The sequence below is a fragment of the Oncorhynchus kisutch genome, linkage group LG18 (assembly GCF_002021735.2).
Source record: "Oncorhynchus kisutch isolate 150728-3 linkage group LG18, Okis_V2, whole genome shotgun sequence".
Lineage (NCBI taxonomy): Eukaryota > Metazoa > Chordata > Actinopteri > Salmoniformes > Salmonidae > Oncorhynchus > Oncorhynchus kisutch.
In genome coordinates this window covers 67,576,434-67,592,680 of record NC_034191.2, presented here as the reverse complement: position 1 = coordinate 67,592,680, position 16,247 = coordinate 67,576,434, and positions in this window count along the sequence as shown.

Here is a 16,247-nt window from a genome sequence, read left to right as displayed (position 1 = left end):
TATGAAGAGAGCCTTGGTCCTCCTTTCCCAATCTGTATTGTTGAAGCTTGTGTTTCAATGCTGTTTAGCCACAGTCTTTTATTTAACCTTTATTTTGATCATGCTGAGAACAAGGTTTTTCATAAGAGCCCTGTAATTACAAAAATGACAAAAATATACACATCAATACACAATGAAAACCAGAGCGATACAACACAATCATAAAAAACAACAGTCAGTAAAAGGCCAACAATCAGCCATCTGAATTTCCCTAGCCTAGAGGCACCAAAACATCACATTTTAGAGAGTTTCTGAGATTATTCCTCAAGTAATGGGCAACAAAACTAAAATCAGTATTATCTGTATGCCTGTACAAAACAATTATCTGTAGTACGAAACAATCTGTTGGTCTATACAAAACAATAATCTCTACAACAATCATATAAAACAATAATATCATTGGTTATATTCTCTTCAGAATTGATCATGGAAACACAGTGGTTGTAGGCTTACTTGTACTTGCAAACAACAGATTACAGCTCATCCAAAACAGTTCCACAAGGTTTTTAACAAAAACAAAAAAAATCCTTCCATCCTGGCTGATCCCCACTGGTCACCCACCACTCAAAGAACAGGCCTAATAATACATGGCAGCGCAAGGAGCAGTTACATTTTTGGGGGGGAACATTGCTGACAAATTCAAAATAAAAATACCAAAGCATTGTGGAGTGTTTACCTCAGCTGTATTTGGCTGTGAGTAAATATCATTGCAGGGCTATTCCACTGTTAAAAAGGCCTCCTCTGCCAAGATGCTTATACACTGGTGTTTGCCGTAATCACCAATTAATGGAAAGACTCTCTCAGTGAAAGTGTGTATGTGTGTGTTGTTAACAGGGTCAGAGAAGGACAGCATTCCTTTGTCCCAGTCCAGGAGCACTCTGATCCTCTGGGGCTTCTGTGCTACGGTCAGGTCAATGGATGGTCCTGGTGGCAACTGTGATGTGTATTTTGCATCAAACTGCTTCAATGACCAGTACCCACTCTTAACTACTCCCTTCGTTCAGACACCCTCCTGTATCACACCCAGTGACAATAACTGTCCCCAACCTCAATGTCCCAGCTGTGTGTGCCTGAGTGAAAGCCCTCAGAGCCCAGGAGCCATTTGTAGCTATCAAACCTCTCTGGGTTGTCAGGAAGCTGCTGTGTCTCACTGACTTTGACACTGGTCAGATCCTCAGACAGGATGAGATCTGGGTGGGCAGTGTCTAGAATCACAGGAGCTTAACAGAGAGAACAGAGCACTGTATTCAAATTATAAGTGATCGGCGTGGCTAAACTCAAACATGTATGACATCAGACAGGGAAACTTGGTAACTGTCTGTAAAGTGACTATAGAAAATATACAACCCCTTGCACAATTTAAACATTTCGTTGCCCTACAGACTGACAACCATCAGGAAAAAACTGTTTAAAGCGTCTATCCATGTTTTGCTTGTTTTATGAATAGTAAATACAAATAATCTTTATTGAATTTAATCATTGTTTTCCTAAACCTTATAAACCTGTGAAGCTTCATCTATGGATCTGATCCAGTGTTTATGTTTTATTGAGGTCTGGTATTTCACACAGATTGGCTGTTTATCCTCCTGACAGAAGAGCTTGAATTTCTCCCTGTGCAGACTGCATAGCACATTTGGAGTTTGTTGAAGCTCTCTCCTGTAAGAAGGCCTCACATATGTCCTTTAGAGCCAGGTGAAGGAAAAGCTCTGTTGAAGATTTTCTCTTGAATTCAGGACATCCCTTTTCTTCCTCCTCTCCCCAGTGTTTCTGCAGACAGGGTTTACAGAAGCTGTGGCTACACAATAAAGTAGGACTGGATTCTTGAAGATGTCATGCCACAATGGACAGGAGATATGCGCAACAATTTGGAAGCCATTTTCTCTCATAGTCACATTTCTTTCTCTGGAATGGCTTCTGGAGGCAACAGTTCACTTCCAAGACTCACCCTTGTTTGGTTAGAAGGGCCTGAAAGTTACAGTTTACCATATTCAATGGTTCAGTTTAAACTTGCTTTTTGTAGAAGTCCTGTTTTATGTCCTAAGAGAGCTGAGAGGGTTGTACATTACCGTGAGCAGGTGAATGTCAGGTGAGGGGCTGATGGATGCGGCTATGGAACCCTGACCTGTTCACCAGACGTGTTACCTTGTCCCGGACCGGCTGTTTTTGACTCTCTCTCTCTCTACCGCACCTGCTGTCTCTAACTCTGAATGCTCAGCAATGAAAAGCCAACTGACATTTACTCATGAAGTGCTGACCTGTTGCACCCTCTACAACCACTGTGATTATTATTATTATTTGACCCTGCTGGTCATCTACGAACGTTTGAACATCTTGGCCATATACTGTTATAATCTCAACCCGGCATAGCCAGAAGTGGACTGGCCTCCCCTCAGAGCCTGGTTCCTCTCCAGGTTTATTCCTAGGTTCCTGCCTTTCTAGGGAACTTCTACGTCTGCATTGCCTGCTGGTTGTCGTTTTAGGCTGGGTTTCTCTGTAGCACTTTGTAACATCGGCTGATGTAAGAAGGGCTTTATAAATACATTTAATTGATAGATTGATTAGGGGTGGATATTTGAGTCAACTGGAACTCTGCACATACTGTTATTGCGCTCCTCAGTGTTCTAATCCTAGCCTGGACCCAGATCTGTGCTCATGCTCTTGCCAACCCCATTGCTCATTTTCAAGCCATTGGCATGGCAATGAGTGACAGGACTTGGCATGATAGCGCAAACAGACTGGCGCTCAGGCTATTCTAAACGCTCATACTAAGAACACCATGTTTTTGTCAGACTTAATTATATAGAACTACTGGTAATTTAAAAAAAACGTACAACAGGCATTTAAACAATTTTACAATTCATTTATAATACTGAGGGTGGATAGAATACCTCTTGTTAAGTATAACAACTCCCCCCCAGCCTGCTCTGCTGAGGTTCAAACCCTACAAGGCAATTGGTCTTCCATAGACTCCGAACAGGTCAGACCACCAGGAGCGGTGGCAGCCAAAGGGACTCCAGGACACTTTATACATGTCCTGTCCTTACTGACCAGGCATTGGGGTTACCTCACTCGCCCATCAACGCTCTGGGTTGAAGTTTGCCCTAGGTATAGATCTAGGATCAACTTCCCCTTCCACAATCCTAACTTTAACCATTAGGTTGGAAAATGCTAAACTGACTCAAAATCAGCATCTCTAGGGGCAACTTCACCCTACTCCCTCATCAACACTCTGTAACCCATCCCACCGACCAATAGATCAACAGAACCTAGGACCTGGGTCAGTTGTTGTAAATCAGATACCAGATTTTTTGTTGTTGTTTGGGATGCTCTGGATCGACGTGTATGACAGCGTGTTCCATTTCCTGCCCATATCCAGCAACTTCGCACAGTCATTTGAAGAGGAGTGTGACAACATTCCACAGGCCACAATCAACAGCATGATCAACTCTATGTGAAGGAAATGTGTCGCGCTGCATGAGGCAAATGGTCAAACCAGATACTGACTGGTTTTATGATCCACACCCCTACTTTTTTTTTAAAGGTACAGTATCTGGGACCAGCAAATGCTTATCTGTATTTCAATTGACGGATTTCCTTATTTGAACTGTAACTCAGTAAAATCTTTGAAATTGTTATACGTTTCATTTATATTTTTGTTCAGTGTAGATTAGAAATGTGGGTGATTTCTAGTTGGTGATGTTTTTTGGAAGCCAAGAAGAACATGTTAAGTTAATAATAGTTGTGTACAACTGTCATTCATACTGCTAAAATTGTACTGCACAGTTGATGGTCAAATCAAATTTTATTTGTCACATGCGACGAATACAACAGGTGTAGACCTTCCAGCGAAATGCTTACTTAGCCCTTAACCAACAATGCAGTTTAGAAAAAAAACTGGCGGAACTTATGAAAAGCTTTTTTAATCATTATCTTTGTGTGCTGGGTCTGGAGACAATGAGAAACTAAATTATGTTAATTGAATTGTCACAGTTTACCCACAAAAATACTGTGATCCGAATACATACAATTCTCTGTTCTCTTATTACTACTATTACTACTCCTCACGTTAATGTGCTTAACTGTTTGGTCACAGGTTTGTTTAACTTTATTAAAGACCGCCAGTTTCTCCTGTAAGGGCTTCAGGAAAGTCTATAGGTCCTCCTGGAATGAGAGGATGTTTTATCGAAATGTTCCTTCCTTTTTTCATTAGAGTTTATCTACATGGAAGAAAGGTGAATAGACTGCTCTCCTCTGTGTTTAAGTCAGGTTATGTGAGTGTACAGTAGGTGCGTCACGTGTGTGTGGTTAGATCCGGATAGATCTGTTTTACAGGAATGAGGAAATTATTCTCCACTGAGAAAAGTACTTGAAAAATATCAGCAGTACACTGCTCTGAAGGGTAAACGCAGGTAAACAAAGTTTACACTTTTTTTTGCCCAACAGTTTAACCAACTTTTGCAGAAAAATGCATTGAATGTATAAGGAGCGTTACTTAATTCATAGACGCAGGTGCAGGAGCAGGAGAAACGTTTAATGAAACAACAAACATGAAACGAGACAACACAACAGTGGTGTTTACACATGTACTGACAATACTGACTGAGGAAGTACCCAAGGGAGGGACAGATATAGGGGAGGTATTCAGGAAGGTAATGGAATCCAGGACCGGTGGTTAGTATACCGGCGACGTTGAACGCCGGAGGGGAGGAGAGAGATGGCCCGCGTCTGGCCCGGGGTCCACGGAACCATGGCCGGCTGAAAATCCAGAACACACTGGAAGGGGGTCAGCCCAGTAGAGGAATGACGTAGCGAGTTCTGGGTGTACTCTGCCCATGTAAGGAAATGAGCCCATTCTCCCTGCCGGTCCTGACTCCTCAGGAACCTCCCCAGCTCCTGGTTCATTTTCTCCACCTGCCTGTTGGACTGAGGCCGGTACCCGGAAGTGAGGCTGACCGTGACCCCGAGCTCCTCCATAAAGGCTTTCCATACCCGTGATGTGAATTGGAGGCCACGGTTAGAGACGATGTCCTCCAGAGGGCCATAATGCCTAACCTAATGAAGACCTGCTGGAAGAGTGCATCAGCGATCTGGAGAGCATTATGGGGGACCAGAAAGAGGGATTAAATGACAGGATTTTGAAAATCTATCCACAACCATCAAAATCGTGGTGAAACAGGCAAAGAAGGGGAAATCAGTAACAAAGTCAATGGATAGATGGGACCAGGGACAACAAGGCCCGGGAAGGGGAAGGAGCTTCCCTGCTGGAGCATTCCGGGGGGATTTGGTTTGGACATACGGAACAGGAGTTGACATAGTGAGTGACATCCTGCGCCAAGGTGGGCCACCAGTATTTATCAGATATGGATTGAGTAGTGCGAGAAATACCTGGATGTCCAGCGACGATAGATGTGTGTGCCCAGGTAAACACCTGGGCCTTTTCCCTGTAAGAACGTAGATGCGCTCGGGAGGACAGTTAGTGATTGTGGGCTCCCTCTCCAGAGCTTGGCAGATGTCCAAATCTACATCCCAGACCACAGGAGCTATGACTCGGGAGGATGGGAATATAGGCGCATTATGGAATGGACCCTCTCTCGAATCGTAGAGACGTGACAGCCTCCTCGCTGTCCGTATGTACTCCAGGTTCTGATGGTTGGTGAGAATGACGAATGGTTCCTTGGTGCTCTCCAGCCAGTGTCTCCACTCCACTAATGCCAACTTAACTGTCAGGAGCTCACGATCACCGACATCATAATTCCTCTCTGCAGGGGACAGTTTCTTATAGTAAAACACACATGGGTGTTTGAGCAATGGGGCAGAGGTGAAATGTCCCTTGAGTAGACCGAAGGCCCAGTCGGCTGTTGGGCTCCAAAACAACATACAGGGCCCTCCCTTAAGGAGAGAGGTGAGCGGAGCAGAAGTTCCTGATGAAACGGCGGTAGAAATTGGCAAAACTCAAATACCATTGTAACCCATTTATGGTGGTTGGGACTGGCCATGACCTGACTGCACCTACATACTTGTTGTCCATTTTCACTCCCTGCGGAATGATTTAGTAGCCTAAGAAGGAGACTGCCCTCTGATAAAATTGGCACTTCTCAGCCTTGACGAACAGGTGGTTAGCCAGGAGGCGTTCCAGGATTGCTTGAACGTGAGTGATGTGATCCTCCAAGGTAGCCAAGTAGATCAAGAGGTCATCGATATACACGACCACCTGGCATCCGAGCAACAAATGCCTGGAACACTGGAAGACTGACGAAGCATTGGCTAAGCCAAATGGCATCACCAAGTACTCGTAGTGACCAGACATCGTGCTAAACTCAGTCTTCCACTCATCCCCCTCCCGGATGCAGATTAGATTGTAAGCACTCCGCAGGTCCAATTTGGTAAAGAATCGGGCCCGCGCAGATGGCTGCCGGCACAAAACGGGAGAGGGTACCGATACTTCGTGGTAATCTCATTGAGTCCTCTGTAGTCAATGCATGGACGTAACCCTCCATCCTTCTTGGTCACGAAGAAGAAACCAGCTGATGCAGGAGAAGTGGACGTGCAGATGAACCCTTGTTGGAGTGCCTCTTGGATGTAATCCTCCAAGGCCTGGGTCTCAGCCACTGACAGAGGATAGATGCATTTGTGCGGAGGTGCTGAACCTGCAAGCAGGTTGATGACACAGTCCCAGGGGCGGTGAGGAGGAAGACAGGTGGCATGGGTCTTAGAGAATACCTCCTGCAGGTCCTGGTATACCTCCAGGATGTTGGGCTGAAGGGCAACCACAGGACTCTCAACCGATGTGGAACCACAGGGGACGGGGAAGCAGGTCTTCCGGCATTCGGGTGACCAGTCTGTGATTCTCATTCTCAACCATGAGATGGTTGGGTTATGACGTTGAAGCCAAGGGAAGCCGAGGATGATCTTGTGAACTGGTGCATTGGTAATGAAGAAGAGGACGTTCTCCTGATGAATGGACTTCACTGTGAGGGTGAGTGGTTGGGTGATGTGGGTGATGGTTCCCGGACACTAATGGCCAACTATCAAGGGCTTGTGTCACACCCTGATCTGTTTCACCTGTCTTGTGATTGTCTCCACCCCCTCTCGGTGTTGCTTATTATCCCTGGTGTATATATATATGTATTCCTGTGTTTCCTGTCTCTCTGTGCCAGTTCGTCTTGTATGCTTTTCAAGTCAACCAGCGTTTTTCCCGTACTCCTGCTTCTATTCTCTTTTGCTAGTAATTCCGGTTTTTGACCCTTGCCTGTTTTCTGGACTCCGTACCCGCCTGCCTGACCATTCTGCCAGCCCTGACCTCGAGCCTGCTTCCACTCTGTACCTCCCGGACTCTGAACTGGTTTTGACCTTTTGCCTGTCCACGACCATTCTCTTGCCTACCCCTTTTGGATTGTTTAATAAATATCAAGACTCTTACCATCTGCCTCCCGTGTCTACATCTGGGTCATGCCTTGTGCCTTTATAGCTTGATCCAGGAAAGGAGAGGATTATGGTTAGAGGGGAGGAGCGGAAGACGTGACACCCCTAAACATCAGCACGCATCGCTTGCTGTAATTCATTGGAAACATAAGGAACGTGTCTTTCACATCAGTGAAAAATAATAATAAAAAAGGCTAAATTACTACACACCTTTACAGGGTTACGGTTAGTGTTACCACACGGACATATCTCAATGTTACAACGCTTGTTTAAGGAAGACATAGCCGCCACCTGTGCTAATTAGCTGTCTAGCTTGCGTCGAACACCTGTGTGTAAGCTGACACATTGTATGGATCTGTGCAAAGCTGCTACAGGGGTGGCTATAATTTGTGGAACGTTCCAAATACTTTGTAAAGTGCAAGGTCATCAACAAACAACGCATACAAAGTAGGATGATCAATTCACCTAGCTAACTAGCTGCAGAATAGGCATCAACTCACCACGTAGCTTATTCTTAATGTTTGTCGATAGGCTACCAGAGTGAGGACAGACATTTTTCGACGTGAAAAATGTAATTAAATAGCCCACTCCCTGCCCTGTATCTTATTCTGCCACTATACAACTTGTATGCTTTGTTTGTTGGCAACCTTGTTATTTACAAAGTTTTTGGCACTGATGGAACATTCCACAAATTATACCCATCCCTGCTACAGTAAGTGTATATTTTTATTTGATAGATTATTTCTCGCTGACATGAAAGATAAGGGGCATATCAGTATAAGTTTCAAAAACCGTTTTGAAAGCGAAGATTATTGACGTTGTAACGACTGTTGGTGGAAGAAGGTGAGGACCAAGGTGCAGCGTGGTAAGTGTCCATGTTAATTTAATATAACTGAACACGAAATACAAAATAACAAAGTGAAACAACGAAAATCGAAACAGTCCTGAAAGGTGACACAACACAAAACAGGAAACAACTACCCACAAACACCGGTGCGAACAGGCTACCTAAGTATGGTTCTCAATCAGAGACAACGATTGACAGCTGCCTGTGATTGGGAACCATACCAGGCCAAACACATAGAAATACAACACACAGAACAAAACATAGAATGAAAAACATAGAATGCCCACTCCAACTCACGCCCTGACGAAACCAAAATAGAGACATGAAAAAGGAACTAAGGTCAGGACGTGACAGACGTTTCTAAACATTCACAGTGTTGGAATTGTAGTTTGCATGGAACCAACTGTGGGGGAATGTAATGGCTGAAAACCTTACATACAGAAAATAAGGGTTTTCGAGAGCTAAGGGAGCGTTAGTTTACCTACCTAGTTTTTACCACTACATCTCTGAAAAATACACTGGTTTCACACACACAAATACAACAAATTGATACTATACTATATCTGAAATATTTTTGTATATTAAATGCAGATCTTTATGCAACTGTACCTTTTGATACTGTGCAGTTTCATCCATGGGGCAGCAGTCGTGTTTCTTTGTGTTTTCTGGAGGCCTGGCATACCACACAGATGGGCTGTTTATCCTCTAGACAGAAGAGCTTGAGTTTCTCCCTGTGTAGACTGCAGAGCTCCTCAAACTCCCCTGAATCTCTTTGACTCCTCTCCAGTAAGAAAGACTCACATATGTTCTTTAAGAATTTGAGTTGCTTCTCTTCCTGCACACTGGACATTCCCGATGTAGCCTTTGTTTCCAGTGTTACTGCAGACAAGTTTTACAGACACTGTGCCTACACAACAGGACAACAGAATCTTTGAAAATATCATGGCAAATAGGACAGGAGAGATCCTCCTCTGGGAGATCTGGGATCTTTTATTCTTTGGATATATACAAGGATTCAGCACCCGATCTAAGTTTATATAAGATGGAGTCGAGCAAGTTGTTCATCTTTTCAACAGCTGATCTGGTAGCCATGCTATATCCTAGTCACCTCAGTGTCTCGTCAATACTAAAACAAGTTCTTCCGGGGGCGGAGCTAGCATGTTGGAGTGAAAGGCTGTGTTTGAGAGAGGCTCCCTGCAACTTTTTACAAAACATTCTTAACCTACTTTACCGCACTTTTTGCACCATAAGTCTTTAATACAATAGCGTGAATTTTTATGTCAACATGTTGAGTAATAGGTGACTAAAGGACAAGAAATCGTCATCGGAGGCCTCCTCCCCACCAAACATCGAGGCAGCCATGGCGGATGACACATGTCATAACGTGACACTTTCAGAACTTACCCTGGCTCTGGGAGAACTACGTGTTGCTATAGCTGAGGATTTCAAGGCTGCTATTGCTGAACTGGACACCGAAATTGAGAGCACAAATCAAATGGTTGCTTCGCAGGGCCAGAGTATTGTGGACTTTGAGAAGGCTTCTAAATTCAACGCTGGTAGGATCAATGAGTTAGAGAAGCTATGTACATCCTTGCAGGAGAGTGTGCAGAGGCTTAACGTGAAAATGGATGACTTAAAAGGCCGGTCCAGACGTCATAACCTTCGCATTGCAGGTCTGGCAGAGGGGGTGGAGGCTGGCTCTCGTCCCACCGACTTCTTCAAGCTACTGAGGGATACAATGGGATCTAAAGTTTTGGCTTCGGAGCCGCAGCTGGACCGTGCACATCGCACACTCATCTCCGTGCCTGGACCGAGCCAACGTCCTCACCCAGGTATTATCTGTTGTCACAGTTTCAAGACCAAGGATCTTATCCTGCGTTATGCTCGAATGAGGGGGTAACCTGTTGTCTTGTTTTGCACAATTTGTAAAATTTTGTAAAATAATAAAATGCAGTACAACAGGATATTTCTTAACTTAGCTCTTTAGCTAGCTATAACTGGCATGTTCACATGTCTCATACCATGATCAACTGACCATGACCTCTCCACCTGGGTGGGCATAACCAATCATAGCTCAGTATGATACAGCGGTAAAATGCATCCAATTACAATTGTTTACACATGAATATCACACCCCCCTTTTTTCGAACAAAAATGTTTGACATATTCTGAGTGTTTATTTAGAATACATGTTCTGTAGTTTGAACTCATGGTGTATGTTGTGCAATGTGTGTGTTTAGTCCATCACGTTCGCTTTCAAGGGAACAGTTCTTCTCGTCAGTGTCTTGTTCTTTTGTGTTCAGTAGGTGACGACGATTGTGTCGGTACACTGCTCCTTCTGCGGTGCGGACGTGATACGAACGTTCAGTGTCAGCTGGCTGGATGACGACTGCTGGCTTCCAGTGGCCATGCTCCAGGATTTTAACTGACTCTCCGTCGATCAGTGGTGGCAGTAGTCTAGCTGACCCGTTGAAGTATCACTTTTGTTGTTGTCTCTGTTCATGTTTTCATGCATTTCCTTGTAGTTGACGACTTCAGGTTGCAGCTGCTGGTTGGTGCTGGGAAGGATTGAGCAGCTCATCAACAGCTGGGCTGGTGATTTGAAGTTGTCAGTTGTGAACTGGAGTGTTGCGGTATTTAAGAAGACTGAGGTAGGGGTCTCTCTTGTCTGCTTTTGCTTTGTCCATGAGTGATTTAGCAATCTGCACAGATTTTTCAGCAAGGCCATTACTTTGAGGGTAATGTGGGCTTGTGGTGACGTGTGAACTCCCATGCTTTGTGAAGGATTCAAATTCATTTGATTTGTAACAGGGGCCATTGTCAGAAATTGACTCTCTACAATGCCATGCCTGGCAAAGATTGCTTTCAGCTTGTGTATCACAGATGTGGTGCTGTGAAGCTTGTCATGTTCGTAGAATCTGCTGTAATAGTCCACTGTTACGATGTAGTCCTTGTTGTTCCAGGTGAACAGAACGGTTGCCACGACCTTCCAGGGTCGGTCTGGGATACAGTGCAATAACATTGGCTCTTTGGTGTTTGAGGGGCGTCGTTCAAGACAGGTGGCGCATTTAGCAACAATGTCCTCTATTTTCACTTTTCCATGCCCATGTGTCCAGCATGGATCTTTGTCAAAATCTCTTCTCTGAGACTGGTAGGAAATATGATTCTCTCCTTTGAAAATAATTATGTTGATCTGTGATAGTTCATTATGATGGTTCCAGAACTTTGAGACGCTCTGAGGGCATTTTCTCCTATCCTCAGGCCATCCATCCTGTATGACTTTCCTCAGCTGTGTGAGCTGGGAGTCCTTTTCTGCTTCTGCCCGGATCTCCTTCAGTTTTGTGTCCCTAACTGGTAAGTTGCTGTACACAGTGTGCCCTTGCATGTCCATGCCTTCGCTGAGGCTGAGGCTGCTAAGAAACTTCCTAGAGAGTGTGTCTGCGACAGGGATGTCTTTGCCTGGATGGTGAGTGATTGTGAATTCGTATTTTTGTAGTTGTAGGATCTTTCTCTGTAGCCTCGGTGGGGCTGATGGTTTCCTCATGATTGACTCGAGGGGCTTGTGGTCGGATTCCACAATGGCTTGTCGTCCATATACTTACTGATGGAAATGCTTACATCCGAACAGAATGGCGCAGAGCTCCTTTTCGATTTGAGTGTACTAGATTTCACAGTCTGAGATTTGGAAGCGTAGCCGATGGGCTTTCCTTCTTGCAGTAGTTCTGTACCTAGTCCATACTTCCACTCTCTGGAAAGCAATGTTGTGTTGCTTGTCCCAGAGAAACTCACTGGACTGCTTTATCAGCTGACGCAGGGATGCATTAGCATTGGAGAGGCTGGGTCCGAACTTGGCTAAGTAGTTGACCATGCCAAGCACTGTTTCCAGCTTTGCACAGTTCTTTGGTGGTTCCATTTCTGAAATGGCGGAGATCTTCTGTGGATCTGGATTGATACCATTCGCTGTGAGAAGATGTCCGAAGTAGCTGACCTCTGTAGCGCCGGATTACTCTCACGCGGGATCTTTGCAGCATCGCGCAGAGATTTCGGTCGTGTTCTTCTTTGGTTCGACCATTTCCACAACTCCGTCAAGGCCTTTGGACAATTTGTCAATCTTTCGCTGAAATTCCTCTTGGGCTGAGATAATCCCAAAAGGCAGGCAACGAAACCTGTAGCGTCCAAACAGTGTGTTGAACGTTGTGAGTAGCCTGATCTGGCGTCCATGACAATGAAGGAGCGTGCTCCCGCTAGCTTGTGTGTGATGCCCTCTAGAGTCGGTAAAGGGTAATGGGGATGTTTGATAGCCTTTTTCAAGTCTCTTGGGTCGAGACATACTCTGAGCTTGCCTGTGCGTGGTTTCTCCACTCCCACTAATGCGTTTACCCAGTCAGTCGGTTCTGTAACCTTGGTGACTATGTCAGATTGCTTCATGCTCTCCAACACTTTCTTCAGACGGGCACGGAGAGCAAGGGGAATCTTTCTCGGTGGGTAGACCACAGGGGAGGCGTCTGGGTCAAGGTGAATGGTACATTCTCCTGGGAATAGTCCTATTCCTGTAAAAACATCAGAATCAACTCCTCCATTACATTTTCTGTCTCTACTGGTGCGATCACTGATAAAACTAGCTTGATGAGGTCCATGTCTAAACATGCTTTAAGACCTAGCACTGCAAGTGCTCTAGTGTCTACAACGTAAAAGTCCAACATCATGTCACTTTCCTTTCCAAATTTACATTTGAAAGTGCATGTGCCTTTTACTGGGCGCTGTTCCCCACCATAACCAGTCAGTCTGTGTGTGGTGGGCTGTAGCTCAGACGTCAAGCTGCAGTACTTATTCGGAGGAATGTTTACTTGTGCACCAGTGTCTAGTTTGAACTTTAGCTCTGTGCCTTTTGTTCCTATTTCAATGTCAGCAAAGGTTCTTTGCTCTGTCTCTGATTTGACTTTTCTGTGTCACTGAATCAAACAGTTCATCAGCATTTGACTCTTTGATTGACATTTCATCTTCACTCACTGCGTGTCCTGTTTTTCCACTGTAGGCTCTGCACACTTTTGCAAAGTGATTCCATTTTCCACATTTAGTACACTGTTTGCCTTTAGCTGGGCAATTTCCCTGTTCACCATGCACTTTCTATCCACAATGTCCACATGTTTTGGAGCGTTTTGAGTCTGTGTCTTTCTGTTTTGGAGTTATGTGTCTCTCGGTTCTGAAGCACGCTCTCTGGGCACTGGAGGTGTGCTTGGATGTATTCCTGACTGTGTGCACTGCTTGTTCAGTGATGCGCTCGTGCTGCCGCCCGAAATGGTTTTCATCTGAACCTGTGCTAGCTCGTGACATCTGGCTATGTCGATAGCTTTGTCAGGTGCTAGCTCAGACCCGACATTCAAAAGTTTCTCTCACTCGCGGTGAGTGTATTCCAAATACAATACGGTCCCTGACCATCTCATCCTTGTTTGCATAATCAGTGTTTCACAAGCAGACACAGCTTAGTCACAAACGAATAAAAGAATTTGCTAGCTCCCTGTACTTTCTCTTGGAATTTGTACCTTTTTTATTTCATTTATTTTATTTCACCTTTATTTAACCAGGTAGGCTAGTTGAGAACAAGTTCTCATTTGCAACTGCGACCTGGCCAAGATAAAGCATAGCAGTGTGAACAGACAACACAGAGTTACACATGGAGTAAACAATTAACAAGTCAATAACACAGTAGAAAAAAAGGGGGGGAGTCTATATACATTGTGTGCAAAAGGCATGAGGAGGTAGGCGAATGATTACAATTTTGCAGATTAACACTGGAGTGATAAATGATCAGATGGTCATGTACAGGTAGAGATATTGGTGTGCAAAAGAGCAGAAAAGTAAATAAATAAAAACAGTATGGGGAGGAGGTAGGTGAAAATGGGTGGGCTATTTACCAATAGACTATGTACAGCTGCAGCGATCGGTTAGCTGCTCAGATAGCTGATGTTTGAAGTTGGTGAGGGAGATAAAAGTCTCCAACTTCAGCGATTTTTGCAATTCGTTCCAGTCACAGGCAGCAGAGTACTGGAACGAAAGGCGGCCAAATGAGGTGTTGGCTTTAGGGATGATCAGTGAGATACACCTGCTGGAGCGCGTGCTACGGATGGGTGTTGCCATCGTGACCAGTGAACTGAGATAAGGCGGAGCTTTACCTAGCATGGACTTGTAGATGACCTGGAGCCAGTGGGTCTGGCGACGAATATGTAGCGAGGGCCAGCCGACTAGAGCATACAAGTCGCAGTGGTGGGTGGTATAAGGTGCTTTAGTGACAAAACGGATGGCACTGTGATAGACTGCATCCAGTTTGCTGAGTAGAGTGTTGGAAGCCATTTTGTAGATGACATCGGCGAAGTCGAGGATCGGTAGGATAGTCAGTTTTACTAGGGTAAGCTTGGCGGCGTGAGTGAAGGAGGCTTTGTTGCGGAATAGAAAGAAACCTGGCGAAAATCGTATTGAAAATCATATTACCCCTCAAATGAGGGGTAACCTGTTGTCTTGTTTTGCACGCTTTGTTCAAAAGAATAAAATGCAGTACGACAGGATATTTCTTAACGCAGCTCTTTATTAGCTAGCTATAACTGGCATGTCCACGTGTCTCATACCATGATCAACTGACCATGACCTCACCACCTGGGTGGTCTTAACCAATCATAGCGCAGAATGATACGGTGGTAAAATGCATCCAATTACAATTCAGTATGTGTACACATATGAATATTACACCTGTTACATAAAGGATATCCATTCCATGTCTATGATGATTACGCGCCCGATGTGGCAAAGTGTGCCCGCTACAGGGATGTCATGACCAAACGCTACAAACTCCATCTTCACCCAGCTTTGCTCTACATTGCCAGACTCAGAATTACCCCTCCTTCTGGTGAGAAGATTTGTCTCTCCTCTGTTTTGGACGCAGATAAGTTTATCTGGGAATACACACCAGTCCCCAGTACAGGGTTAGAGCACTTTTTCCTTGTGTGTTAGGGTCTGCTCATGGACTCGAATCCATACTGTGCTATAGCGGGGGAAATGTTATCAAACTGTTCCCGCAAGGGCTGCCGATTGAAGTTTCGTTGGTGTTCCCGGACATGTACGACGCACTGAAGGGCGTTCACTTATAGTTCACTTTCATTTCACTCTCATGACTGACCTGTCCTTGTATAACAGTATAACTTTAGACCGTCCCCTCGCCCATACCCGGGCGGGAACCAGGGACCCTCTGCACTCAACAACAGTCACCCACGAAGCATCGTTACCCATCGCTCCACAAAAGCCGCGGCCCTTGCAGAGCAAGGGGAACTACTACTTCAAGGTCTCAGAGCAAGTGACGTCACTGATTGAAACGCTATTTAGCGCGAACCAACGCTAACTAAGCTAGCCGTTTCACATCCGTTACACTTGGATTTTTGTGTTTAGAGCGATGGCTGTTTTATTGGCTTGCCAGGTTTGATCATTAACACTTTCGGATGGATGTCCTTATATTCCCCCATTTTTTTATTTTGTTTCGTTATTCATTTATTTCTCTATTATTATTATCATCATACTTTTTTTTGGGGGGGGGGGGGGGGGGGGTCGTGCCAGACCTCAAGATCTTGGTTGGAGATCCGGGTATGTATGTGTTTATGTACAGTTGAAGTCGGAAGTTTACATTTACATTTTATTTTTCAACAACTCCACAAATTTCTTTTAACAAACTATAGTTTTGGAAGTCGGTTAGGACATCTACTTTGTGCATGAAACAAGTAATTTTTCCAACAATTGTTTACAAACAGAATTACAAACACAATTCCAGTTGGTCAGAAGTTTACATACACTAAGTTGACTGTGCCTTTTAAACAGCTTGGAAAATTCCAGGAAATTATGTCATGGCTTTAGAAGCTTCTGATAGGCTAATTGACATAATTTGAGTCAATTAGAG